Source organism: Aotus nancymaae, unplaced genomic scaffold, assembly GCF_030222135.1.
Source record: "Aotus nancymaae isolate 86718 unplaced genomic scaffold, 86718_ANA_hifiasm-v0.15.2.pri h1tg000028l, whole genome shotgun sequence".
Lineage (NCBI taxonomy): Eukaryota > Metazoa > Chordata > Mammalia > Primates > Aotidae > Aotus > Aotus nancymaae.
In genome coordinates this window covers 39,233,079-39,258,475 of record NW_026988441.1, presented here as the reverse complement: position 1 = coordinate 39,258,475, position 25,397 = coordinate 39,233,079, and the positions used below count along the sequence as shown (strand labels likewise).

The 25,397-nt window shown below is 50.7% G+C and overlaps 1 protein-coding gene across 4 annotated transcripts in view; it reads left to right on the top strand.

The window, feature by feature from the left end:
* KDM4B (lysine demethylase 4B) overlaps positions 1–25,397 on the top strand; it is a 177,022-nt gene that overhangs the window by 6,163 nt on the left and 145,462 nt on the right. The window contains exon 1 of one of the 4 annotated variants that reach the window (XM_064382045.1): positions 5,864–5,880. The exons of the other annotated variants lie outside the window; for them this stretch is intronic. The gene's annotated coding sequence lies outside the window, so the exon portion shown is untranslated. Of the gene's footprint in view, positions 1–5,863; positions 5,881–25,397 lie in introns of those variants that run through there. 4 annotated transcript variants of the gene reach the window in all.

Below are 25,397 nucleotides of genomic sequence, written 5' to 3'. Positions count from 1 at the left end.
TGCTTAAGCCTCTCGAGTAACTGGGATTAGAGGTGTATGCCACCATGCTTGGCTAATTTTTGTATTTTTAGTAGAGATGGGGTTTTGCGGTGTTGGCCAGGCTGGTCTCGAACTGACCTCAAGGGATCCGTCCATCTCGGCCTCCCAAAATGATGAGATTGCAGGTGTGAACCATCACACTTGGCCTGAATGAATGAATTTGTATCTTTCCAAATTCAAAGCATTTAGAGTCATACTCTAGACTTAAAAAAAAAAAAAAAAAAAAGGGTCATGGCCAGGCGCAGTGGCTCATGCCTGTAATCCCAGCACTTTGGGAGGCCGAGGTAGGTGAATCACCTCAGGTCGTGAGTGTGAGACCAGCCTGATCAACATGGAGAAACCCTGTCTCTAATGAAAATACAAAATTAACCGGTGTGGTGGTGCATGCCTGTAATCCCAGCTATTTGGGAGGCTGAGGCAGGAGAATCGCTTGAACCTGGGAGGCAGAGGTTGCAGTGAACCAAGATCGTACCATTGCACTCAAGCCTGGGCAGCAAGAGCGAAACTCCGTCTCAAAAAAAAAAAAAAAAAATGGGTCATGGGTCATTTTGAGGATCATTAAAACTGCCGAAATGTAAGAAAAATGTGATGCTGATATCCACCCAGACAGCTTCGCAATAAAGGAAGAAAAAAGCCGATAGAAACAGTGGAGGTCGGGGGAACACTTCACTGTTGGAGATGCTGGACTCTCTCGGCCTGGGGTTCACGTGGTCGCCTTTCTGTTACAACTCAGCAAGCTCGGAACCGCATACTCGGCCTGAGTTCAGTGTCACCTGGCAGGAACTGAGGGTTTATTTAAAAGGAAGACAGCTTGCACAATTTCACAAAGCTTTTGTTTTATGAGCATCTGAACCCCCTCGTTACCAGTGCTAGCGCCCCCGACGGGAGGGGCAGGGAGTCGCAGACGGTGGTTTCTGCTCTCCCCAGCACAGAAATACTCGTGAGCAAGGTGGCTTAGCCGGTGCACAGCTCAGCTCCGCTCTGTAGAGTGAGTGGGCAGGCGCCCGCCGGCGGCCGTCGGTCCGTGGCCGAGCAGGGGACCGTGCCCGGTCTTCTTGCTCTTCTCCTGGCTGACAGGCATTTTCTGAGCCAAGTAGGTCTTTGGCATCTTAGATTTGGGCCTGTCCCAGGAACGTTCTGACTTGTCAAGAAATCGTACCATTAATTTACGGTCATGCTTTCTTTCCTTGATTGAAATAAACAATCTGGAGAGGCTTGCTCAGAATTTCTTGGCTTTCAAAAGTTGCCTTTTTTTTTTCTTTTTCTTTCTTTCTTTTTTTTTTTTGTGTGTGTTTTGCTTGCCCGCTGTGTCTGCCTGCTTCTCTCTCTCTCCCGCCCTTCCCTGCCTTTCTTTTCTTTCTTTCTCCACCTCAGTGATCTCAGTGAACACGAAGGGATGGATGACAAGTTTGCATCCAGCCGTCTCCGCCCCGCTGGCGGGCTGTGCCTCTGTGGCAGTGGCCGAGCGCGAAGTTGCTCTGTGGCTCTGGACTGGGATCGTGTTTGTTTAGTGGACAAAGGCTGAGAATCCCAGGGCCCACTGCCAATGCCTGCTGCACTCCGGGGGCCCTCAGGTGCACAGCGACAGTCACTTGCGCAGACCTGGCCCCGTTTGCCGGTAGGCGCGACCGCCGTTGCGTTTTTCAGACAAGCCTGTATGATGCCCTTTGAAAATGTGAGCTGAGGGCCTGGCGGCAAGACTTCCCCTGCACAGGCCTCCCTTCAGCATTCGTAGCTGGACCCAGGTGATGGCACCTTCTGGGCCGTGGGTGGTGGCTGTGGGCATGTTTTTGTTTTTGTGGCTGCGCTGGTCTTCGGGGACAGAACATGGAGACAGATGATTTGTGTAAGATGAACCAGCCGTGGATTCAGAGTCTCACATTGTGTGATGGATCCCAGGGGTCCCTTCTGACCACAGAGCCAGCCCGAAACCACCCACAGGTGCTGTGGACTCCTCAGTCACGGCGGGATGGAAATGGGCCGGTTCCTCAGCCAGGACTCAGGACCGCAGCATGTCTGGGCAGCATCCTGGAAGCTGGCCAGCCCAGGCGCCCTGGAGACAGCCCTGGACACTCTGGCTGGTGGTCTGAGTGAAGGGGTGGCACCCTGGGCTCCCTGCAATGCGAGCAGGACCCAAACTGGGTTGCTGGACTGGGGCAGTTGCGTCATTTTGCCATTGTCCCTCTCTCTCCTAAAATCTCATTTGTCAGACAGAGTCAGCTGTAAGCAGAGCAGGCCTCCTATCTTGCAGCCGGGCTGCATGGATCTCATTATCTTGGTCATGAGAGAGAGGAGTGCCATCTCTAGCGTGCGCCTGAGTAAAGCCCGTGGAAATTAAACTCTTATTCACTGCTCTATTCCCACTGCTTCCCCCAGGAAGGGTAGGGACAAGGTGGAGGAAGTTGCTCTCCTGACACCCCTTAGAACATAAGGCATCTTGGCCACGCACGGTGACTCACGCCTGTAATCCCAGCACTTTGGGAGACTGAGGTGGGTGGATCACCTGAGGTCGGGAGTTCAAGTCTAGCCTGGCCAACATGGTGAAACTCCGTCTCTAATAAAAATACAAAAATTGGCTGAGTGTGGTGGCGGGTGCCTGTAGTCCCAGCTACTTGGGAGGTCGAGGCAGGAGAATCGCTTGAACCTGGGAGGCGGAGGTTGTGGTGAGCCAACAGCAACCTGGAGTTGTGCACTCCAGCCTGGGCAATGGAGTGATAGAGTGAGACTCCTTCTTGGAAAAAAAAAAAACATAAGGCATCTTGTGTTACCGTCTGGGCTGGAGTTGGTGGAAGCCACAGAATTTTCTTGGCCCCTCCAGCCATGGGTGTCCTGCGTACCCCAAAGGCAGAGCAGAGCCTGGTTCTCAGCTACAGCTTAAAGGGCAGCAGTGTTCATCAGAACAGCTCCTGTGTGCTGCAGTGCCTGTCGCTGGCCCAGGGGAGGGAGGAGGCATGGGCTGCAGCCAGCAGGTGTGGTCAGGCCCAGGCTGGAGCGTGGTCATTGGGAGCTCGGGAGGCGTGGCTGTAGTGGCGCCACACCTTGGGTTCCTCTGAGTGGGTTTTCGTTGTCCAGCTCTGAGTGACAGTTGTCAAGTTCATGCGTGCCTGGTCAGGGGCTCAGGGTGGCCAGATTACCAGTGTCTCCTGCCCGCAGGGCCTCTTGGTGGAAGGAGATGGGGAAGAGCTGCCAAGAATGCTAGAAACCAAGCCCAGGGGCTGGACGGCTGTAACCCAGCACTGCGGGAGGTGGAGGCGGGAGGATCGCCGGAGGCCAGGAGCTCAAGACCAGCAAGGGCAACATGGCAAGACCCCATCTCTACAAACATTAGAAAACATTAGCCAGATGTAGCTGTATCTGTAGTCCCAGCTACTCGGAGACTGAGGCGGGAGGACTGCTTGAGCCCAGGAGTCTGAACCTGCAGTGAGCCATGACTGTATCACTGCTCTCCAGCCCAGGCGACAGAGCAAGACCATGTCTCAGAAAAAACAGAAAACTAAGCCCGGGGAAGCACGGGGCAGGCCAGTGCGCAGGGGGCTTCCCGGAGGAACTGCTGTGTGCACAGAGCCTGGCCCGTTGTGGAAGTATCACAGACAACTGCGAGTTTGGGAGCAGAGGGAGCAGGGAGGGGACTTAGGGCTGTGGCCTGGGAGCCCCGAGAGCGATGGGGTCAGGGTGAAGCCCTGCAGGCAGCCGGGTACCCAGGTTCTGGGGTGTCTCTGGAGGCTCCCTGGAACCAGTGTGGTCCTGGGGACAGGAGGCGGCAGGCAGCCCTGTCCTCCAGGAGCTCACAGTCTAGTTGGTGAGTCTAGAAGCCACTCCCGTCACCAGGGAGAGCTGCCTCACAGTTGCCCGACCACTGGCTTTGGTGTGCTGACCAGGTTCTGAGTTTTCTAGGACAGCCTCCCTTAGAGATCATCCTGTCATTTAAAAAAAATACTTTTGATGGAGATATCATTCACATACTGTAAAATTCATCTCTTTAAAGTATACAGTTCAGGCTGGGCACGATGGCTCATGCCTCCAATTCTGGCACTTTGGGAGGCTGAGGTGGGCAGATCACTTGAGGCCAGGAGTTTGAGACCAGCCTGAGCAAAATGGTGAAACCCTATCTCTAGTGAAAATACGAAAAAATTAGCCAGCATGGTGGCAGGCATCTGTAATCCCAGCTACTTGAGAGACTGGGGCATGAGAATCGCTTGAACCCAGGGGGTGGAGGCTGCAGTGAGTCAAGATCATGCGACTACACTCCAGCCTGGGTGACGGAGTGAGACCCTATCCCAAAAAAGAAAAAAAAAAAATACAATTGAGTGGTTTCTAGTACATTCACACAGTTGTGCAACCATCACCACTGTCAAACTCTAGAACATTCCTGTTATTACTCAAAGACACTGTCCCCACCAGCACTCACTCTCCATCCCTCCCCCATCCCCAAGCACCCACGCACCCCTTTCCTGTCTCTGGGTCGACCTGTCCTGAACATTTCATAGAGATGGAGTCACATGCTGTGTGACTGTTGTGTCTGGCTTCTCTCAGTGGGGGTGGCGTTCTCAAGGTGCATCCACCAATGGCCAGTGTCAGGGCCTCGTTCCTTTTTTTTTTTTTTTGAGATGGAGCCTCTGTCACCCAGGCTGGAATGCAGTGGTGCAATCTCGGCTCACCTCAACCTCCACCTCTCTGGTTCAAGTGGTTCTCCTGCCTCAGCCTCCCGAGTAGCTGGGATTAGAGGTACCTGCCACCATGCCCGACTAATTTCTGTACTTTTAGTAGGGATGAGGTTTCACTACGTTGCTCGGGCTGGTCTCGAACTCCTGACTTCAAGTTATCCACCTGCCTCTGCTTCCCACAGCGCTGGGATTCCAGGCGTGAGCCACTGCACCCGGCCCACCTCGCCCCTTTCATTGCTGCACGCTATTCCGCTGTGCCGAAGGGCCTTCTTTTGTTTATCCATTCATCTCAGTGGGCATTTGAGTTGTTTCTCATTTTTCCAGGCCCATCCCCTCCCTGGTCCATTGCAGAGCTCAGGAATTCCCATGCTGCACCATGCAGATTGGGGGCCCAGCTGGCCCAGAGCAAAGACAGCATAGAAATTATTTGTGGGGCTGTCTTAGGGGCTAGGCTGGGGTGGGGCGGGGTAGCTTGGCGGAGGCTGGGCTGTAGATGGGCTTCGAGGCGCAGTGGCTTGGCTGGCCTGCAGGGTTGCACAGGTACCATGTGAGGACACAGGGTCTGGGCTCCAGGTTGTTAGTGGTGAGTCTGGGGCACGGGCCTCCTCTCTGTGCGTTGTGCTGTGCTGCCTCCAGCTTGAGCTAGACCAGGTCCCACTTGGGCATGTGCCCCAGCCATTGGGGCACATGCAGCCACAGGGCTGCACAGAGCCTGGCCCGTTGTGGAAGTGTCCATGCAGCCACGGGGCTCCCGTGTCCCTGCTCCGCAGAGCAGCGTGGCCCCAGCTCACCACAGTTCTGCCCCGCCCTCTGCTGTGTCCTGTAAGGTCACCCCTGGTGCGCAGGACCCCTGAGTCTACCACACGGGGCCCGATGGCTGTCCTGCTCTTCCCCATCCTGTTGTTGGTGTCGCCCCATTGAGGTGGAGTCTTGCTCTGTCACCCAGGCTGGAGTGCAGTGGTGTGGTCTCGGCTCACTACAGCCTCCACCTCCCGGATTCAAGTGATTCTCCTGCCTCATCCTCTTGAGTAGCTGGGACTACAGGTACTCGCCACCATGCGCAGCTAGTTTTTGTATTTTTAGTGGAGACAGAGTTTCGCCATGTAGGCCAGGCTGGTCTCGAACTCCTGACCTAGTGATCTGCTATCCTCGGCCTCCCAAAGTGCTGGGATTACAGGTATGAGCCACCGCATGAGGCCTAAAAGTGATGTATTTTCTAACGCAGCGCCGTCCAGTGAGGATGCAGAGCAAGGCTGTGTCTGAATTTTCTGATAGCTGAGTTAAAAGGTGAAGAGAGGGGTGGGCACGGGGATCCCAGCACTTTGGGAGGCCGAGTGGATCACCTGAGGTCGGGAGTTTGAGACCAGCCCGACCAACATGGCAAAACCCCGTTTCTACTAAAAATACAAAATTAGCTGGGTATGGTGGTGGACTCCTGTAATCTCAGCTACTCGGGAGGTTGAGGCTGGAGAATTATGCCACTGCACATCAGCCTGGGCAACAAGAGCGTAACTATGTCTCAAAAAAAAGGGTGAAGAGAGACGGGGGAAATTAATTATAATAGCATATTGTACTGAGCCCAATATACCCCCAGTGTTACCATTTCAGCATGTAGTCGTGAAAACTGTTGGTGAGATGCTTCACACTGGTGTTTGTGGTGCTGTCTTTGACATTATTGTGTGTTTTCCCTGAGAGCTGGCCCTACACCGTTGATGATTCAGGGAGGATCCTGGCCCCAGATGCCCCAGGCGTGGTGCCAGCCTGGATGCTATAGATGGGGGGCCTGGTGCTTAGCAGACCAGGGCCCATGTCCCTTCCTGCCACCCCCCAATTCCTGCCTCCGCCTACCCTAGGCAGGAATGGTTCTGACGGTGTCTGGCTGGGGAGATGAGGCACACCTGACATTCAGCAGCAGTGGCAGGAGGCGCTGTGGCAGGTGCGGCTGAAGGAGAGCCAGGCTGTCTGGAGGGGTCCTGGGCCTGTCCTCCCCGCGGACCCTTGCCCGCAGCCTCTTGCCTCTGCCAGGGAGCAGTGAACCGTGTGCTGGTCCTGGAGGCCACAGGGTCCTGGCGGCCCAGCCCTGGCAGCACCTCAGGCATTGCGGCTGATGGGGAGGTGCGGGGCTGGTGGGACTTAGGAGGCGCTTGGCCCTGAGGAAGTGTTTCCGGGAAGAGAATGGCAGGAAGTTGGAGTGCTGCTTTGGCTGTCAGAAAGCCCAGAAGAGAGACTTGTGGATCAACACAGCTCGGGAATAATATCCTAGAGCCACAGGCGGCTTCAAAGGGCTTGCGTGATCAGGGTGGGATTGTGGGAGGATCGGCAGGAGGAGGATGGGCACCGGAGGCCTGCTACCCACGCACCTCGCCCGCCGGACTCAGATCCACCTCTCCTGGGTCTGTGTCTTTATTTCCACAGTTGGGGTAGCTCTCCAGTCCCCGCTTCAAGGCTGGGTGAGGTTAACTGAGTTCCTATGTGAAAACCCCTTGGTGAAGTATTTCTCACCCCAGGGGCAATTCTGTCTCTTAAGGAACGCCTGGCCACAGCTGGGGTTGTTTGCGATGGTCAGGATTTGGGAGTGCTCCTGGCATGGGGTGAGTGGAGGCCAAGGACGCTGCTCAGCACCCTGCGGTGCCCAGGGCGGCCTCATCCCAGGGAAGGCTCAGGCCAGCGTCCACTGAGCAGAGGTTGAGACCCCAACCCAGAGCGGCAGTGGCCAGGTGGGCCCCGAGAGGTAACAGTAATGATATTTCTCTGGGCTTGTTTCTTTTCTTGACTATGAATAGATGTTGTGCTAGAAGTTTCTAAAATCTTTCTCCATTCCAAGGTATCTTAGGATTTATGCTGCCCTTCGTATTTGTGCTGGGAAGGAAGTGACAGAGCCGTGGAAGCGTGATTATAAAGCAACTCGAAAATAGTTGTTTTTGCGGCTTCTTTATTATAATGGTGCAGCCAGGTGGGTTGACCAGGGTTTTATGGGCCAGGAAGCAGGCGTGGGGGTTTCTGGGGGAGGCTGGACCTGAGGCAGCGTTGACCCCAAGACCAGAACTCTGCGTCTCCCCTGTTCCGGCCTGTTCCAGCCTGTTCCGTATGCCTTGTTAGGTTTTCTGCTCCGGTGAACTTGGGGTTTATTGGGGAGTGACAGATCCGGAGAACGTGTTCTTTTGCTGAATGGCGCCACTCGGGCCCTTGGGAGGACTCGGGGTGTGACCGGTTCTCACAGATGCTCTGCTCTTGGTGAGAAGGATTTGGCTACATTCTGTGCCCCTGGGCTGTCCCCTGGCTCATGCACAGGTGTCCCTGCTGCAACCCCCACTTCTCAGGGTACCAGATGCCACTGCCCAGGAGTTAGTAACGTACCTGGGGGTCCAGGGCCTGCTCCATGAAACCCGAGGTCTCACTGAACTAATTAATTTGGCCTTCAACCAAAGGGCGGGCTGCAACCTCGGGAGCTGCTGGGCCGAAGTGGCTGCTACCCTAACAGGCTTTCTAGAGGGATGTTCATTAGAAAAATCATTTATGTTATGGTATAAAAATCAGCAATGACAGGCTGGGTGTGGTGGCTCACACCTGTTATCCCAGCACTTTGGGAGACCGAATCAGGTGGATTGCCTGAGGTCAGGAGCTTGAGACCAGCCTGGCCAACATGGTGAAACTCTGTCTCTACTAAAAATACAAAAATTAACCAGGCGTGGTGGTGAGTTCCTGTAGTCCCACCTACTCGGGAGGCTGAGGCAGGAGAATCACTTGAGCCTGCCCGGCGGAGGTTTCAGTGAGTGGAGATCATGTCACTGCAGTCTAGCCTGGGTGACAAGTGAGACACCGTCTCTTAAAAAAATAAAAAATCAGCAATGACGGTGAAGTGAAATCAAAACAGTACAATCTGCTAACATCTCCAGGGAGCTTCCAAGGTCTCCGCTCCATCCATGTGCATGCTTGGGAGGGGCCTCCGTGGGCTCCAGGGGGCTGGCTGGGGGGTGGTGGGGTGTTCTAGCTCTGTGAGGCCGAGACACCGGGTGCAGACCTGCGATGCCATCTGGCGACAGAAAGGCAGAGGACTCTATTGTGCAGGCTGGGGCTGCCATGGGAGGCTTGCAGCTGAGTGTGGTGAGGACGGAATAAAGGGACCTGGCCCCCATTGGCTGTGCTAGGTGCACGGCGGTCTGAGCATGACAGGAGGCTTGGGGGCTGGGTGTGCAGAGGAAGCCCACATGGTGACCAGATGAGCCGTGCCTGCTGGAACCCAGACCTGCCTTCACCGCCTGCAACGTTGGGCCAGGTCCGCTCATCCTGTGGGCAGTTGGTTTTGCCCTGAGCCTCAGCACGGGCTCCAGGAGCGCAGCCTGGAAACACAGGTTGGAACCGTCAGTCTCTAGCCAAGGCTGTGTGCGTCTCAGGAAGCCACCCTGGCCCTCCACCTCCATGTGTTCTGCGCCAGCCATCTCCTGGTTCTTTGCTCACTTTCTGGGCCCGGAGCAGCCCAGAAGAGAAATTGGATCTCTTTCAGCCTGAGCTTCTCTTTTAGCCTGAGCCGAAAGAGATCCGCTTTGGAATAAGCTCCCCAGCCTGGCTTGGACCGGTCACCTTTCTGGTGCCCCCAGGAAGTAGTGACCAATTCAGGACTTGGTCCTGGTCTGACCTGCAGTGGGGCTGTGATGGGTCCTGTAGTGCCCCGTGTGCCAGGAAGCCCTAGCCATGGCGCTCACCAGGGGCGCTTAAGCACGTCTGTGGGCTCTCAGGGGCTCTCTGGACCACATCCAGGGCAGCACTTGGTTTGAAGTCTAGAGCTAGACCTTGGCGTGGGACCAGAGCTCACAAACTCTGTTAGTGCCGCTGACTTGGGGCAGTGTTTCCGTGTGACTGCCTGCGGGGCGATAGTGAGGGTAAACGGTGATGGTCACTGAGCGCTCGCTGTGGGGGCTCGGTCCTGGCTGCCAAGTACAAGCTTCAGGGGTGCTCCTCATGGTCAGCTGAGTCTGTCATGCCTGACAGCAGAAGACAGCGAAGGCACCTGTACCCTGCCACGGCAGGTTGCTGGGCACAGAGAAGGGCTCGGGAGGCCGTGTCCTCCAATGTCTCCATGTTGACTGCACCAGGCCAGGTGCAGAGGAGCCAGCAAGGAACCCAAGAGGACAAGGGAGAGACTGGATTAGGGCCCTCGAGGGGCGGCGCTGCTTCAGCTGGGGGAACAGGGAGGGCCGCGCCCAGCAGGTGACCTTCAGACAGAGGCCTCTGAGGGCGCCCAGCTGCTCACCTTCCAGGATCTGGGACAGGAGCATGCCGTTCCCTTCCAGGGGAAGTGCAGGCAGCACGTGCAGAGGCCCTGAGGCGGGGCGAGGTGCAGATCACTGAGCTGGCAGGAGCGGAGACGGGCCGGAGCGGCAGTGCCTGCCGCCTAGTCAGCTGGGAGGGGCAGAGCTGAGAGAAGCTCAGAGGCCCTGCTCTCAGAGATGTATGCGTTTTTGTTTTTATTTTTTTGAGATGGACTCTCACTGTGTTCCCCGGGCTAGAGTGCAGTGGTGCCATCTCAGCTCACCGCAACCTCTGCCTCCTGGGTTCAAGCAGTTCTCCTGCCTCAGCCTCCGGAGTAGCTGGGATTACAGGCGTGTGCCACCATGCCTGGCTAATTTTCGTATTTTTAGTAGAGATGGGGTTTCACCATGTTGCCCAGGCTGGTATTTTTAGTAGAGATGGGGTTTCACCATGTTGCCCAGGCTGGTCTTGAACTCCTGACCTCAGGTGATCCGCCCACCTCGGCCTTGTAAGAGTTAAAGAAAGAAGAAAGAAACATAAATGCAGCTGGCAGTTAAAGACAGGTTTTCTTTGGTTAAAACTCGAGAGGTGCTCCCGGCTGACTGCAGTCAGGAACGTTTTCTCTTATAGACTTAAGAGTATATATTGGTTTTAGGCTGAGGGGGCGGATCACAAGCTTGGGATGTTTATGTGGGTGGAGAAGTTTATGGTGGGGTTGGAGTCTCTTTGGGAGGAGGGAGATTATCTCTGGCTGGCATCTTCCCGGCTGGAGGGGGTTTATCTCGGGGCTGGCATGTCTCTGGTCGGGGAGGAGTTTAGGATGTTTCTGGTTGGAGATGTTATTTGTGGTTTATGGTCATGCTGACCCTAGCCATTAGGCTGATGCCCTTTGGATTTAGGCGGTTTTTAATTAAGGTGAACTTTTAAAATGAGAGGCTTGTCCAAGATGGCGATGCTCCTGCTCTGTCAATCCAGACCCTAAGGCTATAAAAAGGAGGAGGGATGGCGTGTTCTTTCTGGCTACTTCCTGCTGACAAGGGGACGAACAGTTTTCTGGCCTTGGGTTGACTGTAGGAGCAGTGCCGTCTGCAGATGTTTTTGGGGAGTTGTCTGTGAAATGGCCATGATCCTGTCCGCTAAAAATCTTTGAAAAAGGTTCATTTGGCAGGGCAAGAACATTAGTGCAGGTACCTGGGAATGGGGCGTCCCACGCCGTGATTCTGTTTCCACGCGGTAGTCTGCTTGGTTATTTGGCGCTCCCTAGCTTTTCAGCCTTCCAGGTTTTAGCAGGCTCTTTTACTAGGCCCGATTGGCTGATAGAGAAGCTGCATTTCTTACCTAATGAGAGGCAGAGGCGCGTGTTTGGAAAGGCCCATGGGTTCTTTTCGGTTAGTAACCATTATTTCTGCTAGAAGGATAATAATTCAGCAAAATGCCGCAGTAATTGAGATTTTTTGTTTGCTCTTCCACCCTGAGGGTGCTGCAGTATACAGACCTGCTGCACACAGCGGAGTGACTGAAGCGGTTCCCACAAGGGCGGCCCCTGCTTTCGTCAGTCCACTGTGTGCAGCAGGTCTGTATAATTTAATGGCTAATTTCCATTAGAAAGTCGTAATAGGTGGCTTAAAAGGAGAGGTGGGAATGACAAAAGTATTTGGTGGGGTAGGGGTGGGAGTGAGTCAGATGAGTAGTTCTCACTTAGTTACTTAGCTCTTTTTTTTTTTTTTTTGAGATGGAAGTTTTGCTCTTATTGCCCAGGCTGGAGTGCAGTGGGATGATCTCGGGTCATCGCAACCTCCGTATCCCGGGTTCAAGCGATTCTCCTGCCTCAGTCTCCCGAGTAGCTGGGATTACAGGCATGCACCACCATGCCTGGCTAATTTTGTATTTTTAGTAGAGACAGGGCTTTCACCTTGTTGGTCAAGCTGGTCTTGAACTCCTGACCTCAGGTGATCCACTCTCTTCGGCCTCTCAAAGTGCTGGGATTCCAGGCGTGACCCACAGTGCCCAGCCCTCCATTTTTATTAAGAGACAAATCATGGTAGGATTGGTTTGCTTTATTACACTTGGCTTGATTATTTGCATATGGTGCAGCAAGAATAATTATTTGTTACATAGGCCCTTTAAATTGGCTTTGATGGAACTTTGTTTCATAGAAGGAATGTGAGATAAGAACTTTTTAAAGCCAAGCCCAGCCATGGATTTGTACCATCAAATACCTGTGAGTTGGGTGAATTCCTTTCCTTTTGAGGTCCTGAGATAACTTAGGGTTCCTGGCATGCCAGAAAGTGACCTTCTTTACTCACCACAGATCAGAAAGCCTGTACAGGGACTGTGTACACAGTATGAGGGCAGTTTCCAAGGGCTTTCTTGGCTCCATAAGTCAAGTTTGATTCCTTAAAGGAAAGCACGCCATTCCAGTTAAAGCCTTGGTAAAACTGACCGTTTTTCCAGTTGTGTCCTATTGCAAAAGAAAACAGATTCATGTTGCACTAACGCAAATAGCTGTATTGCCATAACTTCAGAATCTCACAGATAGTGTTCACATTCTGGAGAAAATCAGGTAGAGAGAAACAAGTATGTTCCAGATTTTGTTCATGGGAGCATACTGAATTGTTAGAAGCTGTTAATAGCTCAAAAGAGAAAAGTTTCTTTGACTTTGAAAAGCAAAACAAAGGGTTAGCAATATTTTCAGCAAAACATTAAAAAGATTGCTTCAGTCTCCTATTCGTTTGGTTCATGCAGTTCCTTCCTGTCCTGCTTGACGCTGATGAAGGTTTTAGCTCTTCAGGAGCCCTGGACGTTTCTCCACTCTTCTGATGTTACAGTCTCCAAAGTTATCAGGAGCACCTGTTAGAGCTTTATAGCTGGTTATAAAACCACCTTTTAAAGAGGACCGAAATAAGACAGCAATTGGTTATGGATGGCAGAACGTTTTAGGGTGCCATAGCTAAAGACACAGTTGACAAGGATATCTGTTACTTCTGTGGCACACAATAATTTTAACGTAACAATTTTAATTATTACTGAAACATACACTAAGATACATCAGAATTATGGGAGTCTCCTGTAACTTTGGGACACATAGCAATAACATATTTATACAAATGTAGCCCAAAGAAAGCCAGACACCATTTTATATGTGACAATGCTTCCTGTATGATTTTATATCAAATAAGCCAAAGTTTACCTTTGTACTAGTGTGCTACAGTAAGTTAAACTCAATTTTGAATAAAACCTTGCAGACACATTTACCTAATGTTAATGTCTGACCTACACCCTGTTTAACCCTTTATAATTTTTGTTAAAGAGCAGTTAGTACTTTAAGAGAAACCCACTGTGCTTTTATTTTAATGCTCAATTTACAGAAAAAGTGGATGATACCCCTTTAACTTTAGCCAGTATGTTTACACACAGAATTTCCTTTACAATTAACCTTCTGAAACTTTCTTCAATTTTCAGAACGATTCTTTAACCTTTTAATATGGGCAAAAAGCCACATTCTTATGCCTCCTTCTAATCTTTTTACCAAAAATGTATTTTACTTTTCTTACACACCTTGCACATTAGCCGTCTCTTCAGTAGTTTTAAATACATGTTACACTGTTAACTTTTAGCAAACCCTACCTTTGTTGAAAACCTTGGTAAGTCTGGGATTTTAATTCTGTGCTGGGGTAGCGCCTAGGACCCAGACGGAAGTGTGGCTAAGGTCTGGCTTATCCCAGCGTTTAACTCCTTGTGTCCTAGGTTTTCCCTAGCTGCAAAGCAGGTGAGTTGTACAGCTAAGAGTTATAGTGACATTTTATAAAGCACTCAAGAGGCCTAATCACTTTTAAATTGTACAACAGTTCTTGCATAAATTCCCTTTTACAAAATTTTTCACGACTTTCACAGACAATTTCTGCCATGCATCAACTTTCTGACTTGTTGTAAATATTCCTTTCTTGGCTGGGTGCAGTGGCTCACGCCTGTTATCCCAGCTTTGGGAGGCTGAGTCAGGCAGATCACCTGAGGTCGGGAGTTGGAGACCATCCTGACCAATATGGTGAAACCCCATATCTACCAGAAATACCAAAATTAGCCGGGCGTGGTGGCAGACACCTGTAGTCCCGGCTACTTGGGAGGCTGAGGCAGGAGAATCACTTGAACCCGGGAGGCGGAGGTTGCCGTGAGCCAAGATCGCGCCATTGCACTCCAGCCTGGGTCATAGAGAGAGACTCTGTCTCAATTTTTTTTTTAAATCCCATTCTTTAAACAACCAGTTAATTTACTTTAGGAAAAGAATTTCCCATATACAATTTTTAAAATATAAACTTCCTTTCATTAATGTCAAAGATGATAAACTGTTGTTTCCCAAAATAAACTTCCATCTAGCCTAGTCTAGACTAGACTGCCTAAGGCCACAAGATAAGAAGTTAGGGTATTTAACGAAATAGTATAAGATAAAGCTGTCTTCATTAAACCAAAATTAATGTTTTATTTATTTAAAAACTACACAAGTGAAGATTTATTTTGCTTAGGCTGAGTTATAGTTTTGTAGCCTCTGTGCCAAATTTTGACACCTTATAGTATTTGGCAGAGATAAGTATGAAGCTGCCTGGTTAATAAATGCAAACAATAACGTATGCCGGCAACTCTAATTCCTAATTTCATTGTACCAGTAAGTTTCAAAATTAAAGTCACGTGAACTGAAAGTTTCCACAGCTTTTACTTTTTTCTTAAAACTATTTGATTTAAGCACTTATTTTTCTTTTTTCTTTTTTTTGAGACGGAGTTTTGCTCGGTCTCCAGGCTAGAGTGCAATGGCACGATCTTGGCTCACTGCAGCTTCCGCCTCCCTGATTCAGGCGATTCTCCCACCTCAGCAGCCTGAGTAACTGGGATTACAGTCATGCGCCACCATGCCCAGCTAATTTTTGTATTTTTAGTAGAGATGGGTTTCACCATGTTGGCCAGGTTGGTCTTGATCTGACCTCGTGATCTGCCTGCCTTGGCCTCCCAAAGTGCTGGGATTACAGGCGTGAGCCACCCCGCCCGGCTGAGCTTATTTTTCTTAGGCCAATTAATTAGAGCTCTTTTACTAGACATCGTGCATATAACACATATGTAGCCACACAGACAACCAGAAGAGTCAGTAGTTACAAGATTTCTTTTTTCTGCTAATTTCCCAATTGGATTATTTGCCTTCGGATGAGGCCCTTTAAGAACAGGGCTAGGAGGCTGGGCACAGTGACTCACACCTGTAATACTAGCACTTTGGAAGGCAGAGGTGGGCAGATTGCCTGAGCTTAGGAGTTCGAGACCAGCCTGGGCAACACGGTGAAACCCCATCTCTACTAAAATGCAAAAAGTAGCTGGGCATGGCAGTGTGCACCTGTAATCCCAGCTACTCTGGAGGCTGAGGCAGGACAATTGCTTGAACCTGGGAGGCAGAGGTTGCAGTGAGAGGTGGAGGTTGTAGTGAGCTGAGATTGCATCACTGTACTCCAGCCTGGAACAGAGTGAGACTCGGTCTCCAAAAAAAAGAACAGGGCTAGGAAAACAGTTTCCGGGGCCTAATAAACAAGTATAGCTGGAAGACAAAGACAGATTTTGAGAGGGACTTATGCACCTTTAATTCCAGAGGTTCCGTAAGGAAAACAGATTTTTCCCAAAACGTGATTTGTGGCGCCTTTTCTGTTTTCCCAAGGAGTCCCAGGCCACCAGAACTTATTTTAGGGTCTTTTATATGTGCACCAAGAGTGGCAAGACAGTGGAGAAAACTAATTCAGTTAACTGGAAAAAAACCTTTTCCAGGAAAACAAGATTGATGAAGAGAAAAATATGAAGGCCTTTTGAATATACTCATAGCTTTGATCTGCGAGAAATCAGACATGGAGAAAGGGACATGCGACAGAGACCTGGATCCTCTTTCTAAAGAGGATGGTCAAGCTGAGAAGAAACAGGGTGTCCCCAAGATGATTTCCTCTGGTTTAGTCCTGCTGGTCCTCCGAGGACCAGGACAGCAGACCTGACTTTTCCTGGGTACCGTGAGAAATCGGGGGAGAGGGGAGGCAGGAGCCATTCTTTCTGTCGGCGGGTTGAGTGTCTGATGTTGGATGTTCCAGTTGGAATCGGCAAAGGGCCTCTTGGACTGCAGCTGCATGAGGATAAGAGAGAGACAAAAAAAAAAAAACAAAAAACGGGGAGGATGAGGGAAAAGTGAAGTGAGAGAAAAGACAGGGCAGGTGGCCAGAGACCCTCAGTATCCAGGAATTAACTCAGGATGAGCTGCTGTTGCCCACTGCTTCTTGGGTTGTAAGAGAGCCTCTGCCGGCCCCCTCCACCCCGCCGCCGCCCCCGGCACCCATCCCGGGTTTCGGCACCAAATGTGAGAGTTAAAGGGGAAAGAAACACCACGACACTTTAACTGCGGCTGACAGTTAAAGACAGGCTTTCTTCAGTGAAAACCTGAGAGGTGCTCCTGGACCATTGTGGTCAGGGGCGCTTTCTCCACACTCTTTTTTTTTTTTTTTTGAGACGGAGTTTCGCTCTTGTTACCCAGGCTGGAGTGCAATGGCGCGATCTCGGCTCACCGCAACCTCCGCCTCCTGGGTTCAGGCAATTCTCCTGCCTCAGCCTCTTGAGTAGCTGGGATTACAGGCATGCGCCACCACGCCCAGCTAATTTTTTGTATTTTTCGTAGAGATGGGGTTTCACCATGTTGACCAGGATTGTCTTGATCTCTTGACCTCGTGATCCACCCACCTCGGCCTCCCAAAGTGCTGGGATTACAGACTTGAGCCACCACGCCTGGCCAGGGGCGCTTTCTCTTACAGACTAAGAGTATATACTGGTTTTAGAGTGAGGAGGTGTGTCACAGCTTGGAATGTTTATGTGTGTGGAGAAGTTTGGGGGAGTTGGAATCTCTCTGGGAGGAGGGGAGGTTATCTTGGGACAGACATCTTTCTGGCCTGGAGGGGTTATCTCACAGGTAGCATCTTCCCAGCCAGAGGGGGCTTATATAAGGGCTGGAGTGTCTCTGGTTGGGGAGGAGTTTAGAATGTTTCTGGTTGGAGATGTTATTTGTGGCTTATGGTCATGCTGACCTTAGCCATTAGGCTGATGCCTTTGGATTTAAGTGGTCTTTTATTAAGGTGAAGTTTTAGAATAAGAGGCTTGTCCAAGATGGAGACGCTCCTGCTCTGTCAGGCCTCCCAGAGTGCTGGGATTTCAGGCATGCGCCACCGCACCCGGCCGATGTGTGTGTTTTAAAGACCTGTCTGGTGGTTGTCAAGAGTGAAAGCAGGGGACCTGTTGGGAAACTCCAGCCGTCACCCAGGTGACCTATGACAGTGGCTCTGGAGAAGGGGTTCTGGGTGTGGCTTTTGGAGGCAGACAGGACAGGCCTGGCTAGTGGGTCCACTGTGGGAGAAGGGGATCACTGCCACTCCCAGGTGGCAGCAGCTGGTTTCACGCCCCGGCTCGGCCACTTCCTCCCCAGCTCTGTGGTCTTGGGCCTGAGAACGTGGGAATAACAAGCTCAGTTTCTCCCAGGCTGTCGCTGCAGTCACACATCCCTTCCGGGGCACGTGAGCAAGTCAGCACTTCCGTGGATTCTGCTGCAGGGGCAGGAGTGGGGGCCTCCATTCAGTTCACTCCTACCTGGAGGCCTCCGGGAGACCCTCCTCACAAGCCTGCCCCCCACAGTTCATGCCAGCCACAAGCCCCAGGTTGTGCCCTGTGCTTCTGCGGGACCAGCTGGAAATCAGCCTCTCATGACCCCTTTGTTTTGCTTAATTTGCTAATGCACCTCTCAAAACTCAGGGCAGCTGTTACTTAAATTTACCACTCGCTTATAAAGGATCTTACAAAGGAGGCAGATGAAGAGGTGTGTAGGGTGAGGAATGTGGGAAGGGGCGCAGAGCCTCCATGCTTTCCCCGGGCCAGCCGCCTCCAGGAACTTCCTCGCATTCAGCTGTGGGGAAGCTCCTACCCCAGTCCTCCGGGGGCTTTTACCTCGGCTTCTTCACGTAGGCTTTAATTACATCAGGGTGCGGCCTGGGTGATCGGCTCACTCTGCAGCCCCATGCCCCGCCCCTCCCATCTCGCCTGGGTCTTTTCAGTGACCAGCCGCCTTCCTGGAGCTCCCTAGGGCTGCCAGCCCTCAGTCACCTCATTAGCACACCGGAAGACACTTATCACTTCCAGGAAGCAGGCCAGAGAGCAAATATATATTCCACAGTCTCACTGGGCCCGTCCTTTGGCTCCGCTGCCTTATCTGTGATGAGAGGACGGGAGGTGGCTGTGTGGACGGTGTCACTGGCCTGGAGGGACTGGTGGGCTGCGCTGTGAAGGGCCTGTGGCCTGGGGTGGGAGCCGCTTGCACTGCTGGTTCTCACCTCTCTAGGGACGGTGGGGCAGGGTGCGCCATGTTCACTCGTGCTGTTGGCTGTGTCCACCAGTCTTCCTTTCTCTTTTATTTTTCTTTTTTTCGAGATAGAGTCTCACTCTGTCACCTAGGCTGGAGTGCAGTGGTGCCATCTTGACTCACTGCAGCCTCTCCTGGGTTCAGACTATTCTTCTGCCTCAGCCTCCCCAGTAGCTAGGATTACAGGCACGTGCCACCACGCCCAGCTACTTTTTTTGTATTTTTAGTAGAGACGGGGTTTCACTATGTTGCCTAGGCTAGTCTCGAACTCCTGACCTCAGGCGATCTGCCTGCCTCGGCCTCCCAAAGTGCTGTGATTGTAGCATGAGCCACCATGCCTAGCCTTCGTGTGTGTGTGTGTGTGTGTGTGTGTGTGTGTGTGTGTGTGTGAGAGAGAGAGAGAGAGAGAGAGAGAGAGAGAGTCTTGCTCTGTCTCCTAGGCTGGAGTGCAGTGGCAGGATCTTGGCTCACTGCAACCTCTGCCTCCTCGTTCAAGTGGTTCTCCTGCCTCAGCCTCCTAAGTAGCTGTGATTATAAGCACGTGCCACCATGCCCAGCTAATTTTTGCATTTTTAGTAGACACGGGGTTTCACCTTCTTGGCCAGGCTGGTCTTGAACTCTTGGCCTCAGGTGATCCACCTGCCTCGGCCTCTCAAAGTGCTAGGATCACAGGCATAAGCCACCTCGCCTGACTCAGTCTTCCTTTCTTTTAACGTCACCCCTTGTTAGTCTCCTTTAGAAAGTGTTTGAGCCAGTGCGGTGGGTGGCTCTTGCCTGTAATCCAAGCGCGTTGGGAGGCTGAGGCCGGAGGATCACTTGAGCCCGGGCATTCGAGACCAGCTCGGGCAACACAATGAGACCCTGTCTCTACAAAAGTAAAAATAACGATGAATTGTAGACTCCCAAGGTATTGCAAAAATAATAAAGAGGTATCCCCACTCCTCACCCTGCTTTCTCCAATGGGAACATTTTATATAACTTTATTATGTACTGTTAAAACTAGGAAATTGACATAGGACACGATAGCTTCAGACCTTCCATAGGCTTCAGTTTTAGCACTCACTCATGTTTCTGGTGGTGTCTTTGTGACATTCTGTTACCTGCACAGATTCCAGGAACCACAATTGCAATCAAGATACAGAACTGTTCTGTCAACACAAAGGAACGCTCTGCTTTTCCCCTCTGTCGCCACCGGCCCTGGCAAAGACGGGCTGACGATCTCTGCATCTCTGTAACCTTGCCCTTTTGAGAATGTTATGTAAATGGAATCACAGCCTATTTAACCTCTTGGGATTGGCTTTTTTCGCTTGCAGTCCATTCAAGTCGTTGTGTCGTTACTTTGATTACTCAGTAGTACTCCATATGGATATTATTTGCTCATCTTCTTATTTCTGTGAGACGGGAGGCAGTGGTCAGGTCCTATCTCTCATTCCTGATTTTAGCAATTTGAGTTCTGCAGAGATGCAGGACACTCGGTGGTTGCCAGGGCCTGGGGGCGACAGAGTGGAAGCAGAGTGAGTTCCTTTGTGTTGACAGAACATCTCTGTATCTGATTGCGGTGCTGGTTCCAGGAATCTCTGTAGATAACGAAATGTCAGAAGACGTTCACCTTTGACAGTTCTGTTAATCTTTCCGAGGAACGCACTTTTGCTGTCATTGGCTCTCTATTTTGTTGATTTCTGCTCGTTGTGTTTGTTCTGTACTGTGCTCCATCTGCCGTAGTTTCAGTGGCTCTTCTTTTTCCAGTGTCTTAAGGTAGATGCTTAAATTAATATTTCAAGATTTTGCTTTTTTAAAAAACTATATAGGCAACTATAAATTTCCCTGTAAGTGCCGCTTTAGCTGCAACTTACATTTTTTTTCCCCCCTTGAAATAGGGTCTTGCTCTGTCGCCCAGACTGGAGTGCAGTGGTGGAACTACAGATCACTGCAGCCTCGACCTCTGGAGCTCAAGCAGTCCTCCCACCTTAGCCCGCCCAGTAGCTGGGACCACAGGCATGTGCTACGATGCCCGGCTAATTTTTAAAATAATTTGGTAGAGACAGGGTCTCACTATATTGCCCAGGTTGGTCTCGTACTCCTGGGTTCAAGCATTGCTCTCACCTTGGCCTCCCAAAGTGCTGGGATAACAGGCGTGAGTCGCTGTGCCTGGCTGTCCTCTAAGTTTTACTTTGTTGTGACTTCATTTTCATTCACCTCAAAATGCTTTCTTATATTTTCTTCCTCCTCAACCCCTTGATTGTTTAGGAGTGTGTTGGTTAATTTCCATGTACTTGTGAATCTCCAAATTCCTTTCTGTTGTTGGTTTCTAACTTCCGTTGTGCTTGCAGAACTTACTTCGGATGATCTGAATTCTTTTCGCTTTAACGAGGCTTGTTTAATGGACTGACGCCTGGTTTATCCTGGAGAATGTTCCGTGTGTACTGAGCGGAAGCATGTTCTGTAGGTTCTTTTGGCTTATGGTGCTCTGGTCTCTCGCTCTGTTGCTCTTCTGCCTAGTTGTGTTATCTTTCATTGAAAGTGAGGGTATGGTCTGGGCATGGGGGCTCACACCTGTAATCCCAGCACTTTGGGAGGCTGAGGTGGGCGGATCACCTGAGGTTAGGAGTTTGAGACCGGCCCGGCCAACATGGCGAAACCCCGTCTCTGCTAAAAACACAAAAATTATCTAGGTGTGGTGGTGCACGCCTGTAGTCCCAGCTACTCAGGAGGCTGAGGCACTGGAATCGCTTGAACCCAGGAGGCGGGGGTTGCAGTGAGCTGAGATGGCACCACTGCACTCCAGCCTGGGCGACAGAGTGAGACTCCATCTCAAGAAAAAAAAAAAAAAAGGAAAGTGAAGGTATTGACATCTCCAGCAGTTGAATTATCTCTCCTTTTATTTCTGTCGTTTTTTGCTTCATGTATTTTGGGGTTCTGTTATTAGACCCACATATGTTTATAATTGCTATACCTTCCTAACAGATTCACCTTTTTATCATTATAAAATGTCCCTCTTTATCTCTAGTAACTTTTTTTTTTTTTGAGACGGGGTCTCTGTCGCCAGGCTGGAGTGCAGTGGCGCAATCTTGGCTCACAGCAACCTCTGCCTCCCAGGTTCAAATGATTCTCCTGCCTCAGCCTCCCGAGTAGCTGGGACTATCAGCACACACCACCACGGCCAGCTAATTTTTGTATTTTTAGTAGAGACGAGGTTTCACCATGTTAGCCAGGATGGTCTCGATCTCCTGACTTCGCGATCCGCCCACCTCGGCCTCCCAAAGTGCTGAGACTACAGGTGTGAGCCACCACACCAGGCCATTTTTTTTTTTGGAGTCTCGCTCTTTTGCCCAGGCTAGAGTACAGTGGTGTGATCATGGCTCACTGTAGCCTCAACCTCCTGGGCTCAAGTGGTCCTCCCACCTCAGCCTCCTAAGTAGCTGGGACTAAAGGTGTGTGTTGGCATGCCTGGCTAAGGTTTTTTGAATTTTAGCAGAGATGAGATCTTACTACGTTGCCTAGGGTGGTCTCAAACTCCTGAGCTCAAGTGATCCTCCCACCTTGGCCTCCCAAAGTGCTCTAATTACAGGCATGAGTCATTATGCCACACTTGGCACATTTTTAAAAAAGTCAGTTTTGTCCGTTGTTAGTGTAGCCACTCCACCTTTCTTATGGTTGCTGTTTGCAAGTTACATGTTTTTTTTCATTTTTATATTTTCAGCCTGTTTTCTTTCTTTCTTTTTTTTTTTTTGGGACAGAGTTTTGACCTCCTGGGCTCGTACGATTTTCCCATCTCATCTCAGCCTCCCAAGTAGCTGTAACTACAGGCATGCACCACCATACCTGGCTAGTTTTTGTATTTTTTTTCTGTGGAGACAGGTTTTGTCACATTGCCCAAGCTGGTGTCCAGCTCCTGGGCTCAAGAAATTTACCTGTCTCGGCTTCCTGAAGTGTTGGGATTACAGGTGTGAGCCATCGTGTCCAGCCTGTTTTCAGCCCGTTTGTATCTTTGAATCTAAAGAGTATCTCCGGCCGGGCGCGGTGGCTCAAGCCTGTAATCCCAGCACTTTGGGAGGCCGAGGCGGGTGGATCACGAGGTCAAGAGATCGAGACCATCCCGGTCAACACGGTGAAACCCCGTCTCTACTAAAAATACAAAAAATCAGCTGGGCATGGTGGCGCGTGCCTGTAATCCCAGCTACTCAGGAGGCTGAGGCAGGAGAATTGCCTGAACCCAGGAGGCGGAGGTTGCGGTGAGCCGAGATCGCGCCATTGCACTCCAGCCTGGGTAACAAGAGCGAAACTCCGTCTCAAAAAAAAAAAAAAGAGTATCTCCTGGAGACTGCAAATAGTATAGTATATAGTTTGATCTTGTTTTTTAAGTCCAGTCTGACAATCTCTGTCTTTTGTTTGGATTTTTAATCCATTCATATTTAATGTCATTATTAATATAGTTGGATTTATATCGGCCATTTCCCTTTTTGTTTTCTGTCTTTTTTGTTCCTTTATTTCTCCGTTGATGTTTTCTTTTGCATTAAGCAAATATTTTCTAATGTAGTATTTTAATTCTTCTCATGATTGTTCGCACCATATTTTTAGAAGTATTTTCTTAGTGATTGCTATCGGTCTTGCAGGCGTCTTAACTTCTCAGCATCGACTTCAGAGTCCCAATGTTGTTTGACGCAAAGCTATGCTTATTCCCTTTGAACTGTGCTTAGCAATCAGGATTTCACTTAATCAGCTAAATGGCTTGGGTTTTTAAGAATGCTGATGTATTTGCCTGATGGGTGCCCCTTCTTTTGCTCATTCCTCGTCACACTCAGTGAAATGAACTCATCAAAGCCCTCTGAGGACCTGTGATCATCAAAACCATCTGGAGACCCCACTGTCTCGGGAGCAGACTTGGGAAGGACCCTGGCTCCCCTGTCTTCCCACTCCTCAGGTTTTTGGCCTCTTTTTTTATCTCCCTTGCACCACCGAAGCTGATGAGTTTGTGGCCCTGTTCCTGACACAAGACTCCAAATCCGTGTCAGTGGGTCTGACCCACTTGGAGGCAGGTCTCTCTGTGTGTGTGTGTAGTTTTGTTGTTGTTTTTGAGATGGAATCTTGCTCTGTTTCCCAGAGCAAGAATCCTGGGTTCAAGTGATTCTCCTGCCTCAGCCTCCTGAGTAGCTGGGATTACAGGCGACCCAGCTAATTTTTTTGTATTTTTAGTAGAGACGGGGTTTTGCCATGTTGGCTGGGCTGGTCTTAAACTCCTGACCTCAAGTGATCCTCCCACCTCGGCCTCCTAAAGTGCAGGGATTACAGGCGTGTGTCACTGCACCTGGCCGGAGGCAGGTCTTTGGTTTTTAGGAGCGTGTAGTACAAGAAAGCCCCAAATCAGCCGAGAGGGAAATGCACCAAAGACCACCAGGGTGATGGGCTCTGGGGGTGACATCACAGAGCTGCTTGCTGGCTGTGACCATTCATTTGAGAGCCTGGGATGTGGCCTGTGTGGTGGCGGTCATGGTGGCACAGGGCCAGAGTGCTAGGCAGCCGAGGGAGCGGGCGCCTCTGGGCATCGGGAGAGTGAGAGGCTGCAGTGTTCGAGGTTCATGTAGTTGAAGCTTCCAGACAGCATTGAAGTATTGATCAGAGCTTTGCAGAGCTTGTAGACATTTATTTTCTGACTTTTTTTTTCCTGAATAACAGCTTTATTAAGTATAACTCACATGGCATACAATTTGCCCTTTTAAAGTATACAGATCAGTGGTTATTAGTATATTCAGACTTGTACGGCAGCCATTATCACTGCCTGCTTCCAGGACATCCCGTCACCTCAAAAAAAAAACCCATCTCCATTAGCGATCACTCCCCATCCCCTCCCCCAGCCCATCGGCCACACATTCCCTTCCTGCCTCTGTGGATGGGCCTGTCCTGGACATTTCCTAGAAATGGGATCACGCATGGTGTGACCTTTTGTGTCTGGCGTCTCTCAGTGGGCGTGACGTCCTCAAGGTGCGTCCGTGCCGTGGGCTGTGTCAGAGCCTTGCTCCTTTTCGTGACTGGGTCCTGCTCCAGCATCTGCAAGGGCCACACTTAGTTTATCCATTCTTCCACTGCAGGATGCTTCTGTGTGTATTCCCGCGTTTTGGCTACTGTGAGTAACACTGCTGTGAACGTTCCTGTATAAGTCTTTGTGTGGACGGGCATGTGCGTCTTTCTCGGGTGGATATTAGGAGTGGAATTGCTGGGTCCCATGCTAACTCCATTTGAGAAGGTGCCAGACTGTTTTCCAAAAGGGCTGCACCATTTTACAATCCCACTAGCGATGTAGGGGAGTTCTAGTTTTTCTTGACCCCGCCAGAGTCCGGGTCTCACTCCCTTGTCCAGCCTGGATTGCAGAGGCGTGATCATAGCTCACTGTGGCCTCCCACTCCGAGGCTCAAGTGATCCTCCCACCTCGGCCTCTGGACTAGCTGGGACTATAGGTGTATGCCACCATGCCTGGCTAATTAAAGAAACAATTTTCATAGAGATGGGGTCTCACTGTGTTAGTTAGGCCAGTCTTGAACTCTTGGCCTCAAGGATTATTTTTTTTTTGAGATGGAGTCTTGTTCTGTTGCCCAGGCTGGAGTACAGTGACACAATCTCGGCTCACTGCAGCCTCCGCCTCCTGAGTTCAAGCGATTCTTGTGCCTCACTGAAGGTAGCCGCCCACACCCAGCTGACTTTTGTGTTTTTAGTAGACACGGCTTCTCCATGTTGGCCAGGCTGGTCCCAGAGTCCTGACCTCAAGTGTTCTGCCCGCCTTGGTCTCCCAAAGTGCTGGGATTACAGGTGTGATCCTCTGCCTGACTGAGGCTTGGCATTTTTAATTTAAACTGGTATAGAGAGAGGGTGCCGTCATCGTTTTGGTTGCCGTTCACCCCCAGGAATGTACATCCCTTTCCTGAGACCCACTCGCACCCTCCTCACAGAGCAGCCAGTGAGCTGCCGAAGGGCCCTTGGGTTCCAGCACAGCGTCCCAGGCCGGCTCCTTGTAAATGCTCATCGTTTTTATAAAAGGGCTA